Genomic DNA, 14,094 nt, shown 5'->3' with positions numbered 1-14,094 from the left:
TACAGTGTTTTCTTGGCATGGTGAACTATGTAGGCAAGTTTATACCAGACTTCAATGAATTGACAGCAACTTTAAGAAAGCTGATGCACAAAAATGTTACATGGTCTTGGTTGGAACAGCACCAGGGAGCATTTGAAGACCTTAAGCGGAAAATTGCCACACCACCTACATTAAGATACTAGCAATTCTTTCCTGTGATGCTTCAAAATTTGTTCTTGGCACAGTAATCCTTCAAGAAGGTAGACCAGTAGCCTATGCATTGAGAACTCTTACCTAAACTGAAATAAATATGCTCAGATCAAGAAAGAACTTTTGGCAATAGTATTTGCATGTTTAAAGTTTCATGATTATATCTATAGTTGCATAGGTTCATATGTGTGTACTAGGCTAATGGCCCTGGAGCCTTTACAAACCTAGCTCATAGAAGTGCCCTGGCATTGTGCCACCCGATGTTAATTCCCAGTGCCTCTATCAAGTAGAGCCACTGGAGTGATCCCCAGGATTAACTTTCTATTTCCCATCCACTCAACAAGATTTCTCTTGAAGAGAGCCAGCGAGGTGCTCTGTTTGACATGTATGGGAAGTCTATTCCAGAGCATGGGCAGTCTCTGGGTTATAAACCTGTCCCCCAGCATATCCTGTTGATTGGTAATGAGGCTGAGGTCTCTGGAGCATGTGGTGTGGACAGACTGGGATTTCTTTAGATGTAGCATTTCTAACAGATCTGGGTCGGACATGGCTTTGTAAGTCAAGTAGAGATCGCCTCTTAGATGATATGAGACAGAATAGCTGGTGTATTTTGACTCTGTGTAGGGCTTGTGTTTAAGGCCTAGGATCCTCTTCATGAGGTACTTTTGTGGCCTCTCCAGCTATTGTAGGTGTCTAGTGAGGTACATGCCAAATGGGGCATTATACTCTGTGATTGGTCTAATGAGGGAAGAGTAGAGAGAAATGACCTCTTTCTTCCTGGATGCAAAACCCTTGGTAATGAGATGTGCCACATAGGACTTTCTGACCACAGTGGCAATGTGGTGGTCAAAGGAGAGGTTGCTGTCAACCTGTGTCCCCAGATCTCTTATAACGCTTTCAGTGTTCAGTGGTCTCCCATCGATGTGGTAATTAGTGGGAACTGAGTTTTTCCCAAAGGGGATGACGACGCATTTTTAGGCATTAAGCTTAAGCCCATGGTTTTGACACCAGTCATTGGTCTCAGTGAGGCCTTTCTGTATGTTGTCTGCATCACTTGGGGAGTTAATAATGGCTCCCAGCTTGCAGTCATCTGTGGACTTGGTCAGCCAGAGGCCCTCCATGTTGGCCTGGACTTCTGAGAAATAGATGCCTAACAGGAGAGGACCCAGGACCAATCCATGTGGGACTCCACTCATGACTGTTCAGCAGTCTGACTTGGGAGTCTGCTACTTTCACACTGTGGGTTCTATCTATCTGTGAGCCAATTTGCAACCCACCTAATGATATAGGGGGTGATGCCTAGTTTGGGGAGTTTATCAATAATTCCTGAGTGAGGAATGGTATCAAAGGCCTTGGCCAGATTGAGGTAGGCTGTATGAACTGCCTTACCTTCATCCACAGCTCTGATGACTGACTCAAAGGAATCAACCAGGTTGAGCAGGCATGATCTACCTTTCACAAAAGCAAATTGCGTGGGATGTAGAGTTTGGAAATTCCCTACATCCTTGTTAATTAGGTCCACGATGATGTGTTCCATAGCCTTACATATCAGACTCATCAGGCTAATGGGGCAATAATTTACAGGGTCTGTAGTCACTCTTTATGGAGAGGGATGACTGTAGCAGTGTGCCATTCGGTAGGGACAAAGCCCGAGGTGAGGCTGTGAGTGAACAGGGCACACATGTGGTGCCAGTTCACTTTGTAATTCATGTAGAACACAGCCAGGGATATTGTTGGATCTCATGGAACCTGTATTCTTGGCCTTGGACAATGCAGCTGTAACCTGTGTTGCAGTAATGCTGGGTGCCTGGCATTCTTCTGGTATTGAGATTGGTCCTTTAGGGGGGAAGAGAGGGGGTAAAGTTGTCACTGAATCTGTCGGCCAGTATGTTGGAAATATCTGTTGGCTCAGTATAGGAGGTACCATTGTGCAGTAACTCAGAGCAAATCTAGGTATTGCCATGAGATTCTTTGTCAAGCTATTCAGATTGAAACTGATCACCAACATCTAGTTACTATTCTAAATAAGCCTATGCATTCATCTCCAGCGAGATTACAAAGAATGATGCTCAAATTGCAAAAGTAAAACTTAAAATTGGTCTATACAAAAGGCAAACTTCTTTATCTGGCTGATACCTTATCCAAATCACCCAGAAATACAACAGAACAGCTTGACACAGAGAGTTTCAACTTTAATGTAATGGAAGTGCATAATTGTTCTACCATGAGACTTGAGCTGGGAAATCATACAAAGACTGATTCAATTTTGCAAAAGCTCAACCACTACATTAATGCTGGATGGCCATCAAAGCAATCTAGTGTGCCACCAGATGTGCAAATTTATTTTCCTTATAGACATGAGATGCTGATGGAAGATGGCATTACATTTTCAAATGTCCTAGAAGTGTTATTCCTACAACATGAATATATCCAGATTTTGCATCACGGTCACCCAGGTTCCGAATCTACCTAAAGAAAGATGAGAGAGCTAGTATTTTGGCCTTCTCTAGTAAAAGACATTGATAAAGTACTTTCTTCTTGTTTGGTATGTAATAGTACTAAACTGCATTTGCAAAGAAAACCACTTCAGGTAAGTCAAGTTTCTGAACTACCTTGGTCAACAGTAGCCACCGATATATTCAAGTGGAACAATCACCATTACTTAGTATTGGTAGACTCTTATCAAACTGGTTTGAGATTGATTTACTACCCAACATCCACTGTAGTTATCACTAAGTTGAAATGTCATTTCTCAGTCCATGGTAGTCCATACAAAGTTGTTTTTGACAATGGTTTTTAATTTACTAGTCAGTTGTTTCAGAAATTTGCAAATGAATGGGACTTTGTACATGTTACTAACAGTCCAGAATATCCACAGTCAAATGGACTAGCTGAAGGTACAGTACAGAGTGCAAAGCAATTACTTGAAATGGTCAAAACGTGAAAACACCGATGTCTTTTTGACTTTATTCAATCTCAGAAGCATACCCCGTGATGATATACTTGGCTCGCCTGCTCATAGACTTCTACCCAGGCAAACCAGAACAACATCGCCTATTAGTTCCAGTTTATTGAGGCCTAAAGTTAAGAACAGAACCATTAGAGCCCAATTATTCAGGAAGCGTTCTTTCCAGAAGTCCAGCTATGATAAATTGAGCAGATTTCTTCATCCATTGAAAGAAAGAGATACAATGAGGATACAAATGGCAAAAGGTTTTGACTGGATTGGTCAAGTAACAAGTATATGTACCGATCTGAGATCCTACTTCATAGAATCTGAGGGTGTGGAGTACATGAGAAATCGCAGACATCTTCTGTATCAGAATCGATATCGCAGCATTGTTCCTGTGATACAGACACTAGATCTCAGAGCAATCCAGACAATGTTCCTGCTGCAGAACAAGTCTTAACTTCTACTTCCATTCCTGATGATGTTCCTGATGTCCCTAAGGTTGAACATTCAGCAGAGACAGTCCCAATTGCTAAATCTGATTCTAAATTTTGTGTCACATGTTTTGGTCGTATTTCCAAACCTAAAAACCAAAACGAAGGAAAAAACTCAAGAATCCAGAAACACGCACAGAAAATTCCACCAGCGACAATTCGTTAGAGTTCGCCAAAAAAATTCAATACGCACTGCAGAATGTCCTTTTATCCGCACACATAGGGTTTCATCCCAAATACAAAGGAACTTCATCAGATAAATTTCCAGACCTAGTGTGAAATACACAGTGACCTGGACTTGATTGTTTATATGTGTATCTAGGTCTGTATAATTGCATGACAGAGAATTATTTGTATTGATTGCATGTCAATTGATAGTCTATATTGTATAACCTATTTCTCAAAGAGGGAGGATGTAGAACAGAGTGTGTGTGCTGTATCTTTAAGAAGCATTTCAAGTACTGAACGTGCATATAAATACTGAGCACATGCTGATCTCAGTGCCATGTTGAGAGTGCAGCCAGAGAGTGAGCATGTACAAGTGTAATAGCTAGTTTGTATACAAGCTCACCTAAGTTAAAGTTAATAAGCCTCAATCCAGATGTGTTTGTATATAATAAAGCTGCTTGAACAGAACCCATGAAGTCTTGTGTTTTGTATCCTGACTAGATGAGCAACAGTGTTCATTAAAATGCACAACTTTTGAGGGCATAAACATCACACAACAAACACTAAAGTGCACCCATACCAAGTACTGCTGTTTTATCTGTTTTTATGTAGTGCCCTTTGATGTCTGCAATTACTTTTTTTCTGTTGACATATGGGAGTAAGTGTAGGCTCATGGAAATTACCACCCAATTTTACTTTTTTGAACTACAGGTGCAGTTTGGCTTTACTGGATTTTGGTGGTAAGTAGGAAAATGTTTTCCATTCATGTGGTGTTTGTGCTTTTCTCACAGTTGTTCAGCTGTGGAGTTAGTATATTTAATTAAGTGGGAAATGGAGGTAAAGCCCTCACGTGGGGTGCAAAAGGGGCTGCTTCCCTGCAAAAATGTTTATTCTATGTTTTTATGGGTGCAGATGTTTTTTGTTACATCAGTGATGACATCTTGATATTGCAGGACCAGAGGTATGTACTTGGCATATTTGGTCATGGTTCCTCTGGATTTACAAGACAAGATCTCAAGCTTATAGTTAAAAGCACATCTGTAATTCATACACTCTACCCTAAACATATCATATTTAGCCAAGATCGAATGCCTAACGGGCCTGGTAGGGATACTCTGAACTGCTGTTTACCCATACAGCTTGGCATTTTCTAAACCCAAGAACAGGTTAAACCTGATATGCCAGCTAATAAACCACAAACTCTTGAATATTGCATGCCTTATATTCCAACAGACCCTCACCAAACACATTGTTAATACATTAGTACGTTCCAGTGGAAAACGACCTCTGATCCCTTCTCACACCCAGAACTGCCCTTTTTCGGTATGGCCCAGCTAATACCACTACTATGCAGAAGGGACACATTTTCAAGAATAAATAAAACGGAGACTGGAATTTATCAGGTCACATTTATGCCTATTACTCACTGACATGCTGTCTCGTACCTTCAGTGACCAGGTACATATCTTTGTTATCCAGATACAAACACTGCATCAGTCCTCAGTGGCTAGATATATGAAAAGTTTTGACCTGACTTTATTTAATGATATCTTTCAAGTTAGGAAGTTTCCAACACTGCTCATTAAGCCCTTTGATAATGCTACAAAGTCCATTATTATATCTTCATTGGCAAAGGAAATGCACCAGATGCCTCCAGCAGACCACTACTGAAATGAACAAACTGGAAAAAGCAGAGCTGAATAACCAAGTGTAGATTAATTTAATTTCTTTAATTTATTTTTGCAACAACCATTGTTGTTCTCTAAACAGTCAGTAAGAGTCCCATTTAATTTTTCTTTTTGTTGTTCCTTCCTTTTCTAGTCTGTTTCGATTGCTGGGGAGAATTTAGTTGCTGATTCTGAAAAGGGGACTCCGGAGAACAACTCTATTGGAAGGCCTTCTTGCATTGTGGTCAGGCTGTCCACTTCCAAAATTGTCAAATACCTCAGTGTCATTTGTAATGAAAGGACTAAGGTCTAGATTAAAAGCATGTTTCTGTTGCCTTCCATTATAACAAGTAAGCACATTATTTTGATGGTACTGCTTAGGTTTAGGATAAGCACTTTTTTGGTCATATTCTTGTTTATCCCCAAGTATCCGCCCCCCCCCCCCATTTCCTTATTTTTTTTTTTCTTTTTTACAAGATTGTCAACCTTATTAAAAATCTTGAAATATTCTTGTTTGTACCTGGAAAAAGATTGATCAGCCTTAATGTAATTGTGCAATTGCAGTACTTCATTCTCCAAAAACTGGATTTTATGCTCATTGTCTGTAATAAGAAACTTAACTCAATTCCTGTGCGATCAAACAGTTCAACAAGTTTACAGTGTAAAGAAGAATTAGGCAGTAAACCAAATGGAAACTTCTAAAATCTTAAGCCTCTGGGTACTCTTATTTCTAACACACTCATTTTAATACATATTGTTAAGCTGTAAATGTCTATACATAATGAAATTCTGTTCAAACAATCTAATTTATGAAATAAAAGTACCTTTAGTCATAGGTTCCTGTATCATGAAGTCCAGGTTGAAAAGCCAGGCTTTAAGGTTGAAGTGGGAACCATTATCAAAAGGGTTAGCATGCACAGACAAGTCTGGTGTAGAGCAGCAAGGAACGCTGCTGCCCGTAGGATTAAATAACCTATTTCCTTCCCCACCACTTGTGTTGGAACAAAGTTGGATAACTGCTGAATTAAACACTGAGATCTCCAGGTATAGATTCCATGATGAAGAAACAGTCCACACAGCTTTATAGCACAAACAATCAGCAAAGTTACAAAGAAGCTTGTAAAAAGCTGCGACAAGGTCAAATGAAAAATGCAGCCCGGCTAAATCAACTAATAACACCCAGAAGATCTGTAGGAAGACAGAATATGTAGCCCAAAACAGTACACATAAGTGAAAATATCAGCAAAATACAAAAGTTCAGCCCAGCTGTGCTGCTAAAGCGAAACTCAAACTCTTAGACCACCCACAAAGTAGTGGAAATCAGAGTCCGGTGTAGCAACTACCAAAAAAGACTAGCAACCACACGTAAATTGCGCAACATAAGGTGAAACTCCAGGAGCAAAGGAAACACACCAGACTCCTCCATTAGATCACAAATTAAATGGATGGACTGGTAACAGCACAGCTGAATAACCAAGTTTAATTTAATTTATTTTTGTAAAAAACATTATCATTCTCTAAACCGTCCGTAAAAAAAAGGTCCCATTTAAGTTTTCTTCTTCTTGTTCTACTGGAAGGCCTTCTTTCAATGTGGACAGGCTCTCAAGTTCCAAAATTGTCAAATACCTCACTGTCATTCATTCATTTCGGTTGTGGTCTGTTGGAGGAGTCTGTTGTGTTCCCTTTGTCACTGGAGTTTCACCTTACATTGCATCTTCTAAAGATCTTAAGACGTCTTTGTGCCATTTGTCACACAAAGATCAAATTCTGTTTACTCCTACACATTACATCATTTGTCAAAGCTACAGTGACCAAGACTGGCCATTTAAGGAAACTGTATTGTACTATTAAAGCACTGTATTCACTACGGCACTTTAGACAGGCAACACATCCCACCACAACACCAAACATAATTGTAAGACAATTCTTAAAACTGCAACAATGCACCATTTACACTCTAAAGCAGTTCTGCAAAGGACTAAACAGCTTGTACTCCCAGGGAAGTCTGTGTCTCCTGACCCCTTTCATATAGTTTCAATATTTTGCTTGTATTGCTTTTTGGGGGGTTGGCCAAGCCCTGAATAGTAAGCTTTCTTAGCATACCCCTAAACTCATTTATTCCCTCATCTTGCATCATCTTCTTAGTACAACATAAGGTAACAACCAGGATTTCCTTTTTGGAGCTAATCATTCTTGCAGTCATCAGGGGTGGTGATGGTGGTAGTGGAGGAATTGGGAAGCTATCAAGCCATTATCTAAGGCTGACTCAGCTTTTCTCAGTGGACCCCCCCCCCAACACACACACACACACTGTTGGCTAGCATGGTACAAGCCCTTCAATGCTGAACCCAGTTGTAGTACATTCCCTCTTTCACTATGCTCATGCTACCCCCTCACCCCTCTGTACAAAACATGTACAGACATACAGTTCTTCACATTTCCCAAAAGGACCCATTGATCCTCCTTCCCCTTTAAGTGTGAGCAGGTATTGGTTGCACACTGCTGTCTTTCCTCAGCCAGCTCCACTGCTGCCTGTGGAGATAATCAGCCCAGATATGAATAGGGTATAATCAAGGCTTCATTGTTTTATACCACAAAGTCTTACACTAGTAATCACTACAATGCAATATTAACACATGGCCTTCTCAAACCTCTGCCAGTGCCCCCTTTTTGACATTTGTTCAGCCAAGAGATTATCTATTGCCTACAATGGCACAAACCCTGTTCCTTCACCACAGAAACTATTCTACCAGTGTTTTTACAATTGCATCTACCTTAGTATGCAAGACTGTAATAATTTTACTTAATCGTAACAAATTGGAAGAGTATATCCACATTATTGGAAAGTAATCTACCTTTAATTGACCCAGTTGTAGTGGTTCAACAGGTAACACACTGACCTTTGTAACTGAAAGATCAGAAAGACTGTGGGTTCTATTCCCATGCTAGGTGCTTGGATTTATTTATAAAATTGACTTCACTGCAGCATAGGAGGGGTGCTGTACTCCTAAGTCTGACATCTTTCAGTAGATATTAAACAGAGGTCCCATCAGCCTGGATTGGTAGTAGCGCAGGTAGATGCATAAGATCTCACAGTATTTATCAAAGAGTATTTTCTAACTACAGAATTAGAAAAGCATCTCATTACATGCATCAAAAAATAGCAAACAATGAAAACATATACCAATACCCAGTCACCTTCCTCAAAAGAGTAACACCTTCGCCATTTCCAAACCTGAACTGTTATTTGAAAAGATAGCTGTTGGTGTACCCATTTAATCCCCTCCTCTATTTGTATAACGTCTTGCAATACATACATTCAAGAAAAGGATACATTTGCCCAAAATATCCAACTTCCAGTATCACCACCTTAACATGCATTTTTTTTTAATGTGAAATATTATATAGAGTTTCCACACACTACTAACAGTTTTGGTCTCTCACAAAATTTTCTTCCATTTTTATTTATCATATTTGATTCACAAAAACCCATACCAAAATTCTCAATGTCTGTCACATTAAAATAACTCTTCACTTTCATAACAAATACATGAGAGGGCATTTGGGAGAGATATGTTAACGTGTTTTTTATCTGAGAGGACAGTTATCAAAAAACCTCCTACCAATAGTAGTGAATTCAGCAACAGAAGGAAAATCTAAAATGCTTTGAGACAATCATAAACCATTACACATTAGGAGAATGAGTCAGTTGAATACAAACTAAATTACAACCATTTCATGGACTGGATAAAGGTTATAGGTCTAAATAATCCTTATTGCATTGATGCTCTGTGTGTTAACTCACAATCTAGTACTCTGCTATATTATGTAAGCTGCATATACTTCAAAATACAGTGAGTCCCACCCTTTTAATACACACTTGCAGTTAGAGTGCAGTTGTGCACGTTTTATTCATTTATAAGTGTTGTTATGTAATGCTGATAGAAAAACCTCATTAAAATGAATGGACATGGTGCACATTTCTGTGGTTAGCAAATCGTATTACAAAAATACGAAAAGCTTTATTTTGGTTTTCAAATATATGGGGTATAAGTTCCTGGCTTACACTAACGTCTGCCTTATATAAATGTACCTCACATCATTTCTAGAAACATTACACTTCAAATTGTTATCAAAATAGGCATCAGGAAGCCACATTTTTTCTGGTAATTTCAGCTTCAGAATCTGTCTGAAATGAAAGATTTAGGCCCCAACAAACATAACTGATTTCCACAAATACTCTAAAGCTGACTTTTTTGACAATTTTGGAGTTAACAGCCTTCTAAACAAGGGTGTAGCAAGCAATTTCCATTTTGTACTCACAAGCTCTCAGTGCTACCCCTCTTGGATACCTTTCACTTAATAATGGACACATCACTCAAAATGCTACCCCAAGCACTTAATAAATGTAAAATAATAATTTTAGGAAAAATGCCTGAAAATATCAAAGATATTGTTTTTAGATTAGCAATATTGCATCTCTTGTTGGAGGCATTCATTTAGACAGTTGTTCACATAATATAACTTGAAAAAAGTCATATTGATTTGATGCTCTGAAAAAAAAATGTACTCAGTAAAGTACAAAGAGTATGCTTGGCTACACCCTTGTTCTGAACTTAGAAAACTTATAATGACCAATAGGAGTATTTTCAAAGCATGACCTACTCACATTTAAACAAATGTGATTGTTCCAGAAAATAATGGTGTTAGAACATCAGATTCTCATGGCTACTGCCAGTGGGTCATGCCAGTGATTCTACTCTTCATATAACTGGCCAAGTGAATAATATAGCACAGTGTCATCTTTTCTTCTCAACTTATCAAACATTTCACATTACGAAGGAGAATGCAGAGGTAGTATAAAAAAGGATGACAAAGGTAAAGGAATTAAGTTGCAAAGATCATCTAAAATGCATTTCCTCCGTTTTTCAGTCTCTTCCATATTATTTAATAGGAATTTATCTTTTTTTTTATCTCGCCCTCTGTATTTTATATATATATATATATATATATATATATATATATATATATATATATATATATATATATACATATATATATATATATATATATATATATATATATATATATATATATATATATATATATATATATAGATCTAGGACTATTTACTGAATGCCCAAAACACCGAAACTAAAACTGCCGAACACACTTTAGCAAAAGTGCTTTTCACCAAAAAAGCACCTTCGTTAAAGTGTGCAAAAAAAAAAATAATAATAAATAACAAAATTAAAAAAAAATTCACATTTATGCAGGGGGGCAAGCTCCCCTGCACCCCCCATACCCCCCTACTTTTATATTCTCACTCCAAGATTGCACTACAGTGGGAAAAAGGGAACATTCCCTTATCCCCACTGTGCTATGATCTCAGCAACATCCATTTCTCCACATTATTCTCTTTTTTTAGTACACTTTTGTGAAAGTGCTTTTTCGGTTAAAAGCACTTTTGCAAACATGTGCTTAGGCGTTTCACTTTCGGTGAAACAATTGTTCGGTAGACAGTACAGATGATATATATATATATATATATATATATATATATATATATATATATATACACACACACACACACGTGTGTATATATGTGTGTGTGTGTGTGTGTGTGTGTGTGTGTGTGTGTGTGTGTGTGTGTACAATGCCTTGCCCCACTACTATTTGAATTGCTTTGTTTTGAAATTCAAGTAGGGCAAACAAAATCATCATCACTAGAAATGGGTACAGGTCTGTGACTCAATGCCTAAGGAGGCTTTGGAACAACTGTGCTTCTGCAAGGTATGTTAGAGTACTAATCGAAGGGAATTCAAACAGATTTTTGCTGGTTGAAGAGGACCTAGGAAGATACAGATGGAGAGTGATATCCTTCACTCCTCACAACGACACAACAATGATCTTGGATCCAAACCTTGATCAAGCTTTACAAGCTACTCACTCTCCTTCCATTCCCAGGAATGGAATAGGGATAGAACTTCTGACCGCATCTTTTCTATCCAAATGATGGTACACTTAAGAAACAGAGCCTAGGATGGGGAGTATTAATGGTAGTTTTCATATTATTAAAGTATTCTTAAGAATCACTGCAAAATACTGCATTTTCTTCCTGGTTTGAGTAGTGGTGGTCTGCGTGTGTGCGTATGGGGGGGGGGGGATGAGAGAGACTGCTTACATGTTCGCTATTCTAATACTCTCTACAGAAATGTGCCTTATGAGCCAGTCTTTCTCTCTGTCCACTATTACCACACTTTCCATTCATTTCAGTAACTATGTCCACTGTACTGTATTCTTCACCTATAATCTTTGTCTAAGTTTACGTCTGTAAAAATGTCCGTCATGTCTGCATTAATCTCCTTATAGAAGAAATACTGGTTCTTACTATTCTAAGTCCTGTCAGGTCTCCTTAAGCCTTTGCTACTCCTGTTCTGATGAACTTGGCAGAACTGAAACTAAATTGTGGTTTCAGCCTTTTCTCTCTCTATATTACACATTTCTTAATTGTATTGGCATTGCAGGTGGCCACTTAAACTAATGTTCTTGGACTATAGGCGTGTCAGTCACATCAAGCCATATAACATTACACTGCATAAATATATACAATTCTTTTTGCTTTCTTCTGTACTGAAACTTAGTGGAACATCTTCTGCCATCATATGATTTCTGACCGTTGTTCTGTTTCAGTGTCACATAATAAATAGGGAAGTGAACATCTGGATTTGAATCCCAGTAATCGCTATTTCTGTATTGTAAAACCCTGAGCAAATTACTCAAGTTTCTTGTGTGCTTAAGATGGCATTGATAAAGGAACTTCTGTTCTCTTGAAATCTACCTGGTTAACAATAACTTAATTATAAAAAATATGCATCCTTAGCTCCCTGTCTTCTCTTACTAACTTCATTAGAGCAACGCATGCACTTTCTAACCTTTTTGTACAGTATATCCATTTACTTCATCTGCTAATTTTTTAATTTGAATATCAAGAGACATAATGGGCAATAACAGCAAGAAACATAATAATGGGGTGTATTCTTTCGGGGGGGGAGTCCAGAACAGAAGTACTGCAGCTGATCTACAGGGTCATGGTCAGGCTGTACCTGAATGTGTAAAGTTCTAGAGACCATACAAGAAAAAAGACATCATGTTAATAAAAGGGTCCCAAAGAAAATCCACCAGAAAGACCCACTGGGTAAAGATGAAGGGGATGTAATCAGAGATTATAGAAACTGCAATTCTACTCAGCAAATACCGCAAGACATAGTGGAGACATTAACATGAGTGCACAAAATCATGCTAGGTAGGTGAAAGAGAGTCATCCTGAACAGGAATAAGAGGGGATTGAAGAAGAGGACACAGTTGTCAGATTACTCCCTTGATCTTCAAAAGTTCTACGCACATTGAGGACTGTGGACTCATGGAAATATCCATGAGAAAGGATGACGGACTGAGAATGCATAATAATAAGGTTGGAATGAAGCTTGTACTTGTAGAACAGAAGTAAGGAGTTAAATGTCTGAGTTTTTCATGTTACCTACCACTTTTGTTGGTTACGTAGCAAGTATGGTTATGCTGCCATTATTTATCTATTACTTTGGTTATAGTGAGGTGTACTCAAATAATTAAAAGAAGCCCAGTTTTAATGTATGTGACGTAGGAGCCTGCAGTATGTTAAAAGTACTGTAAGAGTAGAACTCCTACAAACCAGATGAGAAGTATTACTATAGGTGTACAGATATTAGAAAATAATCTAGACTTGGAAAATAATTCTGTTTACCAAAAGTGGGCCACTAGGCACTTACATTCCATGCCCAGCTCCAAGCCAGCAAGTTGGGCTTCTTACCCATTTAAAGTTTGAGAATAGGTTGAGATTGTTTCAGCCCCTCCACCTCCAATAATTTGCTTTACCAGATAAAACTGCATCACAGCAAGACGTTGTCACGTTCGATTCTCAGCTAGAGCATCTTCTGTGTGAAGGCATGCGTGAATGGGCGTGCCTTCGTTGAAGGTTGTGTGTCAGAGCTGGTAACTCGGCATGTAAAAATCCACTACCAAACATTAGCGGACCGGAGTTTCGCTGTGACGACCCCTAGCCGGGATAAGCCGAAAGGCACAACAACAACCAGATAAAACTGCATCTGTGAAGTGCCAGCTATGTTGAGGGAATCTTCGGAGGAAACCCGCTACTAGATGGTTTGATTAATTTTTCGTCCCTGTACCCAGGTCAGATAACCAATTTGCACAACAGGACCACTACGGATCTCCACCAGAGTTGGCATAGTTTACCATCTTTTGGGTCATAACAAATATTTATTTTGGATGTTGCAGTGAAACCTTTGGCCTGACTGACTTGTTTAAGATCACAAAGAAAGTAGTTGGAAATTGTGGGAACAAGAAAGGGAATACAAGACACAACCAACCATGGAAGATAATACCGAACTGTACAGAAAAATATTTCACAGTAACATTTGTTGGGAAGAAGTACAAATAGTATATTGAGTGATGTATTACATCCAAAAAATTACTTAAATCATTATGAATTCTATGAACAGATTAAATATTAACTATGGAGCAAGATACTGTAATTTTTTTTAAATGAAAGGTACTGTAAAAATTAATG

At 38.4% G+C, this 14,094-nt stretch overlaps 1 long non-coding RNA gene across 3 annotated transcripts in view; it reads left to right on the top strand.

Annotated features, from left to right (window-relative positions):
- LOC122787295 overlaps positions 1 to 14,094 on the top strand; it is a 130,584-nt gene that overhangs the window by 102,098 nt on the left and 14,392 nt on the right. For all 3 annotated transcript variants that reach the window (XR_006362563.1, XR_006362562.1, XR_006362564.1), the window contains one exon: positions 5,623 to 5,818. This is a non-coding gene — a long non-coding RNA (uncharacterized LOC122787295). The remainder of the gene's footprint in view (positions 1 to 5,622; positions 5,819 to 14,094) is intronic.

The sequence above is a fragment of the Protopterus annectens genome, chromosome 13.part0 (assembly GCF_019279795.1).
Source record: "Protopterus annectens isolate FY-2018-M chromosome 13.part0, PAN1.0, whole genome shotgun sequence".
Taxonomy (NCBI): Eukaryota; Metazoa; Chordata; order Ceratodontiformes; family Protopteridae; genus Protopterus; species Protopterus annectens.
Note: the sequence above shows the minus strand (reverse complement) of the source record. Positions and strands in the feature narration are given on the sequence as shown.